The 15116-nt window shown below is 48.5% G+C and overlaps 1 protein-coding gene across 1 annotated transcript in view; it reads right to left on the bottom strand.

Moving 5' to 3' along the window:
• The window catches only part of SLC6A4 (solute carrier family 6 member 4), a 42157-nt gene extending 30509 nt beyond the window's left edge, over nt 1–11648 (bottom strand). The window contains exons 1-2 of the mRNA XM_030295147.1: nt 11513–11648; nt 11308–11431 (exon numbers count right to left, since the gene is read on the bottom strand). The gene's annotated coding sequence lies outside the window, so the exon portion shown is untranslated. The remainder of the gene's footprint in view (nt 1–11307; nt 11432–11512) is intronic.
• Between the last annotated feature and the right edge of the window lie 3468 nt (nt 11649–15116).

Raw genomic sequence — 15116 nt, 5'->3', positions numbered from 1 at the left:
CTTGTGCCTTGCTTGTTTGGAACTTGCAATGTATTTTCTACCTACAGAAATAAATCTTGTTAAGTGGTGGTTAGCCTCCTGAACTAGCTTACAAAATCCTAGTTTAACTGTCAAATACTGAAACACCTAAAATGTAAGCTATGGAACACAGCCCTGTCAAGTCTTACAGAATGGGGTGGGGGGACAGTGAAAGTGATTATGAATTACTGGTCATCTATCACCTATCTATCTTTTTTAAAATTTAATTAAAACAATTTTTTAATGTTTATTTATTTTTGAGGGAGAGAGAGACAGGGCATGAGTGGGGAAGGGGCAGAGAGAGAGAGACAGACAGACAGACAGCAGACAGAATCCGAAGTAGGCTCCAGGCTCTGAGCTGTCAGCACAGAGCCCAATGTGGGGCTTGAACCCACAAACCTCAAGATCATGACCTAAGCTGAAGTCAGATGCTTAACTTTTTTTTTTTTTTTTTTTTTAATTTTGAGAGAGAGAGAGAGCCATGGAAAGGGACAGGGGACAGGGAGAGAGAATCCACACTCACTGCAGAGCCTGATGCGGGGCTTGTTCCCACAACTCTGGGATCACGACCTGAGCCGAAATCAAGTCAGATGCTCAGTCGACTGAACCACCCAGGCGCCCCGATCATCTTTCTTAACATTCTTTCTGATTCTTAAGAAACTCTAAATGTAAGGACAGGACAAGGAAGTACAGAGACTCCCATGCAGATTCTGTGGAGGTGTTTTTCAGGCTCCTTTATTAGAGCTGTGGAAGGTGATGACACAAATTTGTTATTACATTTAACTTCACAATTTACAACTTCTTGTGGAAAACAAAATTGCTGCCACGGTGTTGCAGTGTGACCTAGGCTGGGAAAGGAGTTGGGAAACTCAAACAGGTGATGTGGTTAGGAGGGATTAGGAGTGTTGCTGACACCTTTATTGTTGTCATAATGCAATTTATGCAATAAGTAGAAATCAAGATTAAAAAAACATTTCCAAACGCAGGTTTTCTCTTCCTTGATATGAAGTCTTGCGTTAAAACTACTTTCATGTAAAACAGACATGATTAGACCCACAAAGAGAGCCAAGAGAGAGACTGGCGGGAGAGAGAGAAAACCAGCCCCAGGGAGGGGGTATTATGAAAGGAGGGTGGATTTACCTGTGGCAGCTGAACGAAGTGGAGAGAGAAGGCAGGAGAAAGGGATCTGAAGTGGAATTAAGTACAGTGTGAGTGATGGAGGCAAGAGGGAAGGAAGAGCTGGGCCCATTTCTTTGGGTGGGGCAGGGAGCGGCGGTGGGGGGGACACACAGGGGAGAGAGATGGGGTCAAGCAGCAGAGTAGAGGGGGCCGTAGAGGCCACAAGATGTTTGTGACTCAGGTAACGCTGCTTGAAGGGGCCTTTACTCTTAGGTCAAGAAGTTCTGAAATGCGCTTTACAATGTGTCACACACAGTTTGCATTCATGAAAATCCGTTCAGCATTACACAGCACTGATCCAGTCCTCAGATGCACTGAGATGAGGGCAAGAGGTTCCAAACCCTAGGAGTTTGTGGTTTCAAGACGTAACCCTCTGCACTTCCCTTACTACTGAGATAAGGGAAACTTAAATATGGGCTGTATAATTTGCAAGGACATCTATGGAGCTAGAGTGTATTTGATAAGCAATATGATTTCACTCCTCTGTGGAACTGAAGAAACACAACAGATGAACATATGCAAAGGCGGGGAAAGAGAAGAGAGGGAAGCAAAACAGAAGAGACCCAACTACAGAGAACAAACTGAGCGTTGCTGGAGGGGTGTTGGGTAGGGGATGGACTAAATGGGGGATGGGCATTAAGGAGGGTACTTGTGAGGAGCACTGGGTATTGTATGTAAGTGATGAATCACTAAATCCTACACCTGAAACCAATATTACTCTATATGTTAACTACCTAGAATTTAAGTAAAAACTTGAAAAAAAAAGAGGAAAAAAATAAACTGAAATTAAAATAAATAAATAAGGGCTATATATTTGATAAAAATAGTTTATCAACGTTGTTTCCCAAATGTGATAATAATGGGGCTCTTCTTATGTAGGAGAATGTCCTTGTCCTTAGCAGACAAGAGAGGACATATTTAGATGTCTGCAAATTCTCAGAGATTCAACCAAAAAATTATATAATATACAGACTGTATAATTATTACATGAATTATATCACATATTACAGAAAGTGTATGGAACTATATTACACATGCAAAAATTAGAGAGCGTGCATGCACAAATGTGACAATATGTTAATAGCCAGTGACTCTGGGTGAAGTTTCACTGGATCATTTCCCTGACTTTTCAGTTGAAATTTTTCAACTGGGGGGAGGAAAGAAGTTCTAGCCCTGGGAGGGCTGGGGAACCTCTGGTCAGTCAAACCTCCCTGCGGGCCGGGCTGGAGCACCCAGAATAGCTTATCTCCACTCTCCCGGCAGTGCCTACCCGCCCCTTTCCTCCGGCCCAGCTCCTTTCCTCTGAAGCGAGGAAAAGAGCCAGCTAACTTGATTAGTGTTTAAAAACAACACACCCAGGGGGAAAGGAGAGAACAGAAGTACAGGAGACTCAAGTTCCTGGATGGGCTTGAATAAGCCATGGGGGACCTGGAGCACCTCCAGCTCTGCCCCTCCCTAAATTCGAGGGAGTCCCTTAGTTAGAGGGAAAAAGTCTGTTTAGTTTATTTTCATTCAGCAGCTTAGTAGTAACGGAAATAAAATGTTCTTTTTCCTTGAATAGGCCCAGAAAAATCACACAAAACTGCAAGAAGGCAAAGGTCTGCTGACTTGCTCCCTCCTATCCAGCCCACCTACCAGCCACCCCCCACCCCACCCCCCTCTGGCACAGCACACAACTGACTTTTCCAGATTTGCCACTTGGCCTTGTCACAACCTCCCCCAGGCACCCACCTCACCTCTTCCCTCCCTATCTCAAAAAAGGACATAAAGAACTGGACCTCAGGATCCCGGGAGACCTTCCCCATGCCATCAACCACCTGGCAGTGCCTGGGGCCCAGGCCACTGGGCTGGCCCTGGGACATTGCCTCCTTGTCTCCACATTGCTGGGGTTCATCTCTGTTCTGCAGGCTAGGGGGCTCCAGGGTTAATGAAAGGATATCCACTCCTAGCTTTTAAAATGCCTATGGCTTAGGGGCACCTGGCTGGCTCAGTCGGTGGGGTGTGTGACTCTTGATCTTGGGGTTGTGAGTTCGAGCCCCGCAATGGGCGTAGGGATTATTTAAACATTCGCTCTTAGGGGCGCCTGGGTGGCTCAGTGGGTTGAGCATCCGACTTTAGCTCAGGTCATGATTTCTTGGTTTGTGAGTTCGAGACCCACATCGGGCTTGCTGCTATGGTCAACCTGTCAGCCCACAGCCAGCCTCAGATCCTCTGTCCCCCTCTCTCTGCCCCTCCCCCGCTTGCACTCTCTCAAAAATAAACATTTAAAAAATAAATAAAATCTTAAAGATAAAAATCAAATAAATTAATTTTTAAAAAAGCCCTATGATTAAATACCCACTAACAAGTACCCTAGGCCCAAGGTTGGGGTGGCAGAAGGAAGCTGCTGCCAGGTGCCAGGGGAGCCAAAAGGAAGGAGAAAATGAGGCAGACTGCCCCACACTGGCCTTCTCTCTACTCACTCTGTCACCACATAGATACAGGGCTGAGGAATCACTCGCTTGCCTTAAAAACATGCTATTGACATCAGTAAATGAGCATTCATCCTCCCATTCACCAACAGCCAACGGAGGTCAAGCTTGAGGGAATGTCCCTGCACAGAGACATTCCTCAGAGATGGTTTCTGCAAGCGGGCCCAAGTCAGTACCATGAGCTCTGCCTAGAAATAAGGGGGCCGTGTCAGCCTGTGGTGGGTCTTGTGCCCACCCCAGAAAAGCAGTTCACCCTCTGCCTAGGTTTCTTCTCAAGGCTGGTTTCATCTATTTTCCAGCTGGGTCCCTCCTAGGATGAGTTTTCTTTCCTTAGTGTGCCCGTTAAGGTTAAGCCCAGAAACGGATTCACCACAGGAGTGGGGTGAGTCAGTTTCACTTGCCCCAGGAATGGAGACATGGGGTGACTTATTGTATCTTTGACTCCACACCCAAGCCTGTTACTGTTACATGGGATACCGCAAACCTCAGAGGCGTACAGCCGACTGTCCACAGCTCCGTGACTGGAAAGAAAATCGGCACAGCCCAAATCTGTACTGCCGAGAAGCTGTCTCCACCACACCGCGCCCTGGGCGTATTGCAAAAGGGAGGTGGGGAGCTGGGAAACTCTGGCTTGTTTGTCATTGAGGTCTGGGACTTGGCTCGTGCACGGCAGCATGTGCCTTAGAGTGAAACCTGAGGTGTCCCCAGTGGGCCCCGATTTGACTGCAACATCTGGGTAGAGTCCCAGCACTCCGGGCATTTCCCACTATCGTTTCAAGTCATGTTTGCTTAAAGCAGAGACATTAGGGTCACAGTCACAGAATGAGTTGGAAGGGACTCGGACCTCATGTTAGGCAGGGCGCCCCCTCCAGCCCCTCACTTAGAGCTGAGGACTGTGACACCCAGAAGGGCTGATCTTCATCAGGAAGCACGAAGTCTGAGGTACCTCCTTGGACAGAAAAATTACTGCATCATTTTCCCTTTGGCTACACAGACATCTTTTTTTAAAAAGTCAAATCATGACCATATCCCACTGATTCATTAAAACCAAGTGAAAATTAAACGTCTTCAGGCAGCCCTGCCTTTGTTCTCTCAAATAAAACCATTTGATGACTATGAAGGAGAAGGACCGGCCACTTAGTGGCTGAATTTCTGGAATTACCTGTGTTTCTCTTTGGAAGGGGACATCAGGGATGTTTCTGCAAGCCTGCCATTGGAGACAACCGCCTCCAGCCAAGCACCCCTCTTCCGAGGCCACATTGCCCATTAGTGAACTCTTTGACATGCCTCTCCGGGTTTCATCAAAATGCTCAGACGACTCTAAAAAGCCCCCAAAGAGGAATTTCTGAGGTTTTGCTAAGTCCGTTAAAACTGCAACATTATTCTGTCTTCATCCTCACCCCTCTGCCCACCCTCAGTGTATGTTTCTTAAGCAAGAGGCTGAAAGAAACAGGTTTGAGTATCTGTGCTGCTGTTACATTCCTGAAATGTCCCACATGGATCACCAAAGTGCTGAGGGGACTTTTGATTAATTGCGAAGCAGTCTCAATCTGCTCTTATTCAGCTTTCGTGAAAAAACAAAACCAAACAAAACAAAAAACCATGCATGAAAAGGCTTGCTTAATTTGCAAAAGCCCCTTACGAACCAGACTCTCATAGGCGCCCGGAAGCAGCCACCCCCACCCCAGGTAGGAAAACCACCTTTGGGCATCAGTGGCCACACAAAAGCAAGGAATGTGACAGAGTCAAAGCTGTGTGTTTCCCTCCACTCCTAAAAACCCTAACATGAATGCTGCCATAGTGCCCCTCCGTTTAATTAAACACAAATCCCAACGTTGCTTTCTTAGACATTTTTCCTATGTAACTGAAGGCAAAACACATTAAATATTTGATCTAGTCTTACCATGATGAGAGCTAGCAGGCTCATAAATAATCCATTGACCTGGTTCATTTTTCTGAGCAAACTGATCACAAAATACATACACACAAGCGTTTGTCAAGTCTGACTCTTAGAAATTCTACCCCTCTCAAGTTCTTCAGAACCCCAGCGGAAAAAGAAATTCTTTATGCAAAAGACCCAAAAAGGAAACTGCTCCTCGGGGTTCTTTAGCTCCAGAGAGTGTTTTCACTTAGTTAAATGTACAGTTATTTTTTTTTTAAAGCAATTGATGGTTACACCTTTCAACCATGTAAAACAGCTCGTTGGCGGTTGAGTTTCCCATACATTCTGAATGGCCTGTGAGCTGTCTGAGCGTGCATCAGCTCTGCCAGTTAAACAACCCAAGCGCAGGGAGACTCATCCCACTTAAGAGTCATTCAGAGATTTCTCTAGATGTTTGGGCATTTATGTCAACCAGAACTCACCCTGCCGAAATGCCTTTGCAGAAAGCCACCTGCACACCACAGCGGTAAGTAAGGATCAAACAGAAGCCGTGGGTTCAAACTAAAGCAACTTTTCCCAACGCGCAGGACAGCACTTAGCTTAATACGGTCTTTACAGGATCTTGCTCTGGTGCTCAGGACATCAAAAAAGCCGCCTGCGTCCGTAGACAAAGGAGCCCTCCAGGTCCCCTCGTCCGCTCGGCGCTCGCTAGTCCCGGGCGCGCCGGCTATTCCCACCCGTCCTCCCGGCAAGGGCAGCGGCAGGGCAAGGAGCCCACCCCGCGGCGCACGCCCTCGCCCTCGCCCCGGGAGGCACCGCGGGCTGGCGTGCGAGTTCGCAGAGAGGAAAGGCGAACCCACCTGCCGGGAGACCGTGGGGAGGCTGGTCCGGGGCTCTCCGAGGCGGGGCAACCCTCGCGCCCTCGAGGCACCAGGGGCGCCGCTGCCTGTACCGGAGCTGGCGCCCAAGCGGCCGTATTTGTACTCTCGTTCCCTCACATGGTCTGATCTCTAGATATCCGCCGCCAAAGAGCTCTTTAAGAATTTTTGCGTCACTTTGAGCCGCAGAAACTTTACGGGTGTCCCCGGTCGTGCCTAGGCCTCCCACCCGGGGTAGGGGTGGCCGCCCGGGGGCTCGCCGAGGGTGGGGGGCTGCGCCGTACGGGGGAGGGGCAGCAGGGGGCGGGGCCCCGGGGGACGACGTGAGGGGGACACGCTTCCTAGGGGGACGGTGCTCTAGGAGGCGGGGAAACCCTGGGGTGGTGGGGGGCTGGCAGAAGGCCGAGCAGAGCAGAGATTCCCAACTTGCTGGCTCTAACATTTCGGGGGAGGGGGCTGCTCCACAACCGACAGGTGTATTTCCTTCTCCACCAACTTCTCCCCGAACTGGGTTTAGGTTTCTGCTTAAAGTCACTTATTCAGAGCAATCTTTCTAGACCACGGACACCTCCCCATCACCCACGTCCCAAATCCTGCTCTGTTTTTCTTTCCTAGGACTTGGCACCTGGCATTCCCGAGTTTATCTGGCTCCACTGTGGGATGTGCGCTTGGCCAGAAAGGCCCTTGTCTAATTTCTGGCTATCTCCAAGAACCCCAGCAGTGCCCAGCCTGGTGGCTCACACTAAATCCTGGCAGACAGAATGAATGAATTCTTTCTTGTTTTGCTAACCCGCCACACATCAGAGCTGTCTCAGAACAGATAGTATGGGTGGTGATCTGCAGAAGTGGATATGCCTGTGGTGTTGCTGGGGTGGATAAATTACTACAATATCTTAATTATCTCAAGAGGTTCAACAGGAGCTTATTGTTTTGAATCATATGAATATACTACTTTGATAACTTTTTTTTTTTTAAGTTTAAAAATGAATTTCAGGGGTGATGGGTGGCTCAGTTGGTTAAGCCTCCAACTTCAGCTCTGGTCATGATCTCGCTTTGTGGGTTTGAGCCCTACATCAGGCTCTGTGCTAACAGCTCAGACAGAGACTAGAGCCTGCTTCAGTTTCTGTGTCTCCCTCTCCCTCTGCTCCTCATCCCCCTCTCAAAAATAAATAAAACAAAAAAATTTTTTTAAATGAAATTCATGTTATTGGCTGTATTGTCTTTTCAGCAAAATTATATTTTACATTTGAAAAGAACAGACGGAGTACTTGCTTTGGGATGTCCCTGAGGAAGAGATGAGAGGGAAGGGGAAACCACCTCCCTCCTCCCAAAGGGGGCCAGGGATGGGGCAGAGTAGAAGGAAGAAAGGAATTACAAGCTTGCAGCCCCTATGTGCATGGAGGCACTGAACCCACAAAGCAGAGCGCGCACTGAGCTGAGTGGAGCCAGTGTCAGCGGGAGCAGGCGGGGTCCCCAACCTGGGAGGAATCAGTGTGAGGCTTTGGTGCCACCTAGACGTCAGGGTGGCGATTGCAAGGGGCCGGGGCTGCTCTGGTGAGCCAGCTGGCATCCAGGGCGGCAGAGCCAGGCTGGTGATTCCTGCTCAAGATTGGGAATTTCACCTCAGGCCAAATCCCCAGGAGGCAGGGGCCCATGTGGGCACCTGCCCCTTTCAGATGAACAAGTTGATGCACCCAGGGCTCTGCTTGGCCTTCTTAAACTCATGTGTAAGCGCAGTATGAACAAGGGGCTACACAAAAGTAGGGCGCCCGTCTGAGGAGGGGGAGGGGCAGAGCTAAGGAAGGAGGAGACCAAGAGTGGGACCACAGGCTGTAGGAAGCAGTGGGGGTGACTTCAGCCCTTGGCTAAGGCTCTACCCGATCTGTCCTCCACCTTGGTTCCAACGTGGCTTTTTAAGACCACTTGACAGTCTCGCGATCCTGTTGACCCCACCACTCCTGGCCTTTTTTCTAGATCCTAATACCCATTTCTGCTCAGCCACTCCAGGCCCCTCTTGGTACTGCCTTCTTTGGTGCTATGCTGGCCTAGAGAGTGGGAATCCCATAGATCTGGGTTAAATCTCGGCTCTGACCCTCTACTGCCTTTGTGGGTTTGTTCCCATGCAGGGTAAGTTCCTTTACTTCAACCTTCTGGCCTTTGAGTCCCTGGTCTGTAAAATAGGGATTCTGTGAGTGGTGGGCACCACCCACTGGGGGGTGTGAAGGGGGGAAGGATGCCTCCCACTCTGCACTTCTCCTCCCCAGGGAGACTTCCCCCATCTCCTCTCTGGCCTTGGACCACCTTGGACCACCCAGGCCTGACGTCTCTCTTCTTGCTCCCTGCCTGACGGTGCTACCAGAAAAAGCTATTAGACTTACAAAGACTGCACCCTTTCCTCGTTCCTTCACTGCCTCCCTGGCAGAGTCCATACAAAATGTCCCAGATGGTCCATCTTCTCTCTAAACACGTGCTTTCTCTTCCTCTTGTCTCTGTGGGTGCCACCAATGAAACATCACTTAGCCTCAGCTGCCCCACCTTCACCTCAACGAATCTGAATCCAGCCCCTCTCTCTTCCCTAAAGCGAACTCTTCCCTGTCCTGCTTCTCACCCTCACTGCCACAACTGCCCAGTCATCCCCAGAAGCTGACTCTCCCCTGTGAAGATCTCCCAGTTCTGGCACCCTATTCCCTCTACCTGTGGAGCTCCACTCCACTGCCCATCCTCCTTGCATATCAGGGCGAGTGGACAGATGTCATGGTCTATTGCCAAGCCAGGGCAGCCTGTACCCTTCCCCATCGTCCATCTCCATCACACAGCACCTTCCTGACCTGGGCACCTGCTCCGTGCCAGGCAGAGGAAGACAGGATCCCATGGCTCCTCCAACCTGGGCTAGAGGACCAGCGGGGCAATGGGGGTGCTGGAGGCAGACAGGTTCCTTAGCAAGTAAGGAGTGAGGCCGGGAGGTACTAGTACAGACAGGGAGGAGGTGGAAGTGAGAAATCAGGAGAACCTGTGAAGCCCAGCCACCGGTTGCCCTGTTGCGAAAGCGATGGGGCTGTCAAAGACTCTGTGAACCTGGGTGAACTTGGGTGACTGGGTGAGGAGCCCTGCCAGGCAATTGTGGTTCAGCAAGAATTTCTCTTACTTCCGCTAGCACTAGCCTAGAGATAGCGGGGCCTCCACAGAATAAACACAGCCCCCTCTCCCTCCCCACACATAAACACTGCTACCAAGAAGACCCACTTTCTGGGTGTCTCAAGGCTCAGCAAACCGTTCCCCTGTGGAGCCAGACCAGAAGAAACCCTGTAAGTCCAATCCTCTCCCTCCAGAACGCCAAGTGCCCTCTGTGTGCCTGCTCTGTTCTGGTTAACACAGTAACGGAAGATGAGGCCCGCCCCTTCTTGTGGGCCTTTCCCCAGCCTTTCTAGCCTTTACGGTGTCTGTCTGCTCCATCCCTTCCAAAGCACCCCACCCCTTGATTTTCCAGGGAGGTGACACAGTTTTGGAGACTCTGTTCATGTTCAAGCATGTGCAGAAGACAGCACCTGCAGGGCAGGATTTGCTGCTACTGTGAACCCACAGAGGGCTGGGCAGGCATTCCCCTGCACCAGGGCCTCCTGGATCCAGATGAAACAAGGAAAGAGGATGGGAGGGGCAGCCCCATCCGGAGTGCCAGGAGGGTGACCTCGCCAGGGCTCGGGCAGGAATGGAAGGCTGTGTCAGGCTCAGTCCTGATAAAGATGCTTTGGTTACCTTTCCTGGCCCCATTCTCTTTCATTCCTTTTGAGCCTCCTGCCTTTGCTAAACCACCCTCTTCCCCCACAGTTTACAGTGATGGTGACTACCCCATGCTCTATCTGTAATATCTTTGAAGCAGGGTTTTGATGTTTACTTCCTTCCTACAGAATTTCCTCCTCTGACTGGGGACACCCTTAGCCAGGGCCACATTCTGGAGGACAGCTGTTTTTTCGCCTTCTACCTTGGCAGAGAAGTGTCAGCCGGGAGAAGGGCAGAGTCCCAAGGGAGGGCCCCCACAGCCCTGTGTGCACCTGGGATATAGCCCTTTGACCTCTCCGACATGCCCACCTCCTCCGCGAGGCTCTGAGTTCCCAAGGGAAGGGCCTTTCTACCTCTCTCCATGTCTCAGCACACAGGAGGCCCCGCGAGCACAGGTACTGCCAGTGAATGACAAGGAAATGCTTTTTACTCTTGACAGACTCGGACGTGCCATTAAAACCAGGGCCCTGGCAGCTGGCAAGGAAATCCTGACACACCCAACAACAGAGTGCCCCCCAGCTGGTGGAAAGGGTGAGGCAGATTTGTCTGGGCTGTTTGCGGAGGTTCACAAGATTTATTGTTCAATGAGAAAAAAAGCAAACCACCGAACAGGTGTTAGTTTGCCGAGCAGGGGGAGGCTGATGAGGTACATTGAAATCTAAGTATATACCACTGAAAAAGAAGAACAGGAGGAGAGGGAGAAAAGAGAGAAGGAAGGAAGAAAAAAGACAGACAGAAAGAACGCAGGAAGACATTCTAGAAGCCCCAAGCCTTATCACAGAGCAGGGCAGAACCTGAAGGCTTTCTCAGGGGCGCGGCTGCACCTCACCGGGTATAGATGGTAACTTCCAGGCCAAGTTGCTCAGCGCCATTGTACTTTAGTCTGTTCCCTCAGGAAGGGGGCATCTATTTGCACTAATTTACTAGCAAGGATGCGGTGAGCCGAGAAGTGAAGTTTAGGGCTTCTCTCAGGATCAGATGAAGAGGGACAGAATTGTTTTTAGAACTCCTGTCCTGTGCATCAAGCCCATGAGGTCAGTCCTCTCGCCTGGAGTCCTACTGTCAGTGCCCCTTTGCCAGCTCAAGATTATGAAACACTCACCCTTCCTTTGGCTTTTCTTCCCTTCCAGGAGCTTCAAGATAACGTGTGCCTCTTTGTAGTGGGAGGTTTCCCCTCAGTCTCCTCTTGGTGTGCTCATCACCCTCATCCTTGAGGTCTGTGGTCACTGTGGTTTTAATTTAAAACCAGTCAGTATTTCTTTTCTTTCTCCAACTTCAAGCCCTTTTATAACTGTTCTGGCACTTACCAAAAGAAAGACCTCATTCATAGAAAGTCACCTTCTTTTTCCACTGGCTCATGTATATCCATCTTACTGTCCCAGCAAAATGATACACTCCTAGAGGGGAGGGAACTGTTTGGACCCCAGACGGCCAGGCACAATACTGGACATGGAGAGGCTCTGTCAGAAGTAGTTATTAATAAAAGCTACCATTTATGGAACATCTATCATCTACCAGAGTCATTCTACACATTGTCTTTTGTCCTTCTCCTACTGTAGGTAATACACAGGAAAACTCTTTGGCTGTATTTTGCTGTAAATGGTTTTAAAAATAAATGACAGACTCCCTCCTTTTCAAGTTGTGAGTCTGCATATTTAATACATTTTAAAAACTTTTTAATTAAAATTTTTAAAGTGTATTTATTTTGAGAGAGTGACAGAGGAGGGGGAGGGGTAGAGAGAGAGGGAGAGAGAGAATCCCAAGCAGCCTCTGCACTGTCAGCACAGAGCCCTATGCAGGGCTCAAACCCACGAACTGTGAGATCATGACCTGAGCTGAAACCAAGAGTCAGACACTTAACTGACTGAGCTGTCCAGGTGCCCTTCATATTTAATACATTTAAAAATGATTTTTCAATAAAAGTGCTATGGATACTGAGGCTCAAAGAGGCTCAGTAACTTGTCCATGGTTATGCAGACTCCAAGCAGCAAAACCAGCCTGCCTGTCTGAGTCCAAAAGCCCTGCACATCCCGCTGTGCTGGGCTGGTTTGAAATGAGGAAGGTACAAGCAGTGAGAAAAGCAAACTAAACTGTGTGGGTTTTCCTTCTTTTTTCGACTCCCCTTAAGTAAGTCACCTTCATGAAGTCTGGACCTTTCTGTTAAGCACTAAAATGAGGGTCACAGAGGCTTTGTTCTCCTGCTACTCGTCCCTATTGAGCAAGTTACAGGAAAGGAGACTTCAGATCTATGTATAAACTTTTAATTGAGCATTGCTGTCGGAATGTAGGGCACTTTCAATCAGCCAGCCAATCAGTATTTATCGTGAGCCAGGCTTGTGAACACTGCGGTGAGCAAGACAAAGCCCCTGCCCTTGGGGAGCTGACAGTGAGTATTGACTTTGGGGAAAACAGACAAATACATATAAATAAATAGGATAATTTCAGAAAGTGATAAGTGCGGTGAAGAAAATAGACCCCGGTCACAGTAGAGAGGGATGGGTGTGGAAAAGGTAGAGGCAGTCAGGGGGTGGGGTGGGGGGAAGCTGGCTACCTAGGTGAGGTGCTCAGCCATGACCTGAGTCATGAGAAGCCAGCCATGCAAAGACCTGCGGGAAGAGCTTTAGGAAGAGGGAACAGCAAAGAGGCAGGAGTGAACTTGGTGTGTTGGAGGGACAAAGGAAGAAGAGAGCAGTTAGCAGGAGCAGAGCAAACAAGAAGGAAAGGGAGGAAGTTGAGACTGCGGAGGTAGGCATAGGCCACAAGACTCCTGTCACTGAATGTTCCAAGTAAAACTCCAAGGATTTCTTAACTGTTTTGGACAAGTTTGGATGAGTTAACGTTTATGGTCCCCGGCCGGATGAGATGCAGGGAGGCTAAGCTGTAAGTCAAACACATGCTGCCTCAGCTCCCTGTTCTGCTGAACTGCAGCTGATTTTAAAAAATAAAATAAAAATGGGGCACATGGGTGGCTCAATTGGTTAAGCATCTGACTCTTGATTTCGGTTCAGGTCATGATCTTGCACTTTGTGAGACTGAGCCCCGTATTGGGCTCTGCGTTGACAGTGCAGAACGTGTTTGAGATTCTCTCTCTCTGCCCCGCCCCTGCTCACATTGTTTCTCTCTCTGTCTCTCAAAACAAACAAACAAACAAACAAACAAAAAAATAACTTTGAAAAAACAAAAATACCGTCATGGGGCAGCCTGAGAAATGGTTCCAGAGAGTGCTCCGTCACATCAAGAGGAGTTATGGAACTAGAGGTTTTCTTTTTCTTTTTTCTTGGAACTAGAGTTGTTCTAGAGGAGTAAGCAAAGTGAAAAAGAGCAATTAGTATTCAAACTGCACTGAGAGAGAGGAGCACAGATGGGCTCACCACCTCCACAGTCCTGTTCCCAAATAACTGCAGCTGGTAGGAATTGAACATTTGCTCACTCCCTTTCTTCTTTTCCCTTTGTGGTAATGCGGAGAAGGCTAGGAGTTTGAAAAGGGAAACAAAAACAACTCTGGCTGGTTTATTCCTAGGTTTCAATCAAATTGTATCACGGGCCACAGGGAGGAAGAGTCAGCGTCAAGAGCAGCAACAATGGTTCAGACAAGTTGTCCTAAACATGGGAATGCTCATCTGGAATTACTTAAAGAAGTCCCACTTGACCGAGGCCTACGGCTGGAGTCAGCAGCAATGCTCACACACACCATGTGACTGAAGGAATTAGAGCACAAGGGCCCTGGCTCTGCCAGCAGCAAATTAAAATTAAGCTGCTCTTTAAGGACAAGCTGGATCAAGCAGATGGGTCCACAACCACATCCTGAAGGCATGTCTCATTATCAGGTCTTGGCTTCTTGGAAGTGTAGGGTCAGCATGACTCTACATGTCTCCAGAGTCATCCTGGCTGGCAAAGACTTTCCAGAGGTCAGAGTATCAGTTAAAGAGTTCCCAGTCACACCTTCCTATTTCTGTGCTCAGTGGTCACCCAAACATTAGCAAGTTCCTCCAATTCAGGTCTCTGGTTAAACCTTTGGCTCATTTCCCTTTATCTCCAGCAGAGAAGACATATGCAATGCTGTTTGTTTCACCCCACTTGATCCTGATTTTATTTGGGAAATCGCTTTTATTAAATATGTTGTTATGAAGATTATTCTTTCATATATTGCAGATTTGGTTTATAATTTGTTTAGGACTTTCGCATCTATGCTTATGGGTGTGATTCACATGTAATTTTTTCTCTTACTATCCTTGACAGAGTTATGCCAGTCTCATAAAATGATGCTTTATGTCATAAAATACTTCTTTACGTCTTTCCTTTTGGGCTAATCAAGATTCCCCAGAGAAGATTTCCAATCTCCTGGGTGCTAGAGTTCTAGGAGCCCAAGATGGCAGAGAACATTCAGAATGTAACTACTCACTTAATCCCCTTATGGTACTTTCATCCTCAGTTATGTTTCTGACTTCCAGAGCATAAACCGTTTTTCTCTCTTGAGAATAAATCTTGAATGGGCTGAGAGAGCAAGGGAGGGACAGTCACCAGCTGCCCAAAGTAGGGAGGGGATCTAACAGACACACCCAACCTTCAGTAACCCTTCTTTCACTCCCAATTCCCTTAATGGTCATCTGGAACTACCATATTGGGGAATTACACAATGTAAATTGGTTTGCTTAGCACTGGCTGTCTCCACCATTGGCTCAGGATTCAACTTTTTCAGCTCTGCTGAATTGTTCAGTGCCTCTGTGGGCTTTCCAGCTTATTGTTTCTCCTCTTCTGTTGCTCCCAAGTTGTGGATTTAGGTCTTCTAAACAAATCCCTCTACTGTCACATTTAACAAAGTTAAGTGTATCTTCTAATTTTTAAATATCTGCAGTATCTATCATGGTATCTTCCTTTTGATTTCTTGTGTATGTGTTTTAATTAGTCTTG

This window comes from Lynx canadensis, chromosome E1, assembly GCF_007474595.2.
Source record: "Lynx canadensis isolate LIC74 chromosome E1, mLynCan4.pri.v2, whole genome shotgun sequence".
NCBI lineage: Eukaryota > Metazoa > Chordata > Mammalia > Carnivora > Felidae > Lynx > Lynx canadensis.
The sequence above is the reverse complement of the archived record's forward strand: the minus strand, read 5'-3'. Positions and strand labels throughout refer to the sequence as shown.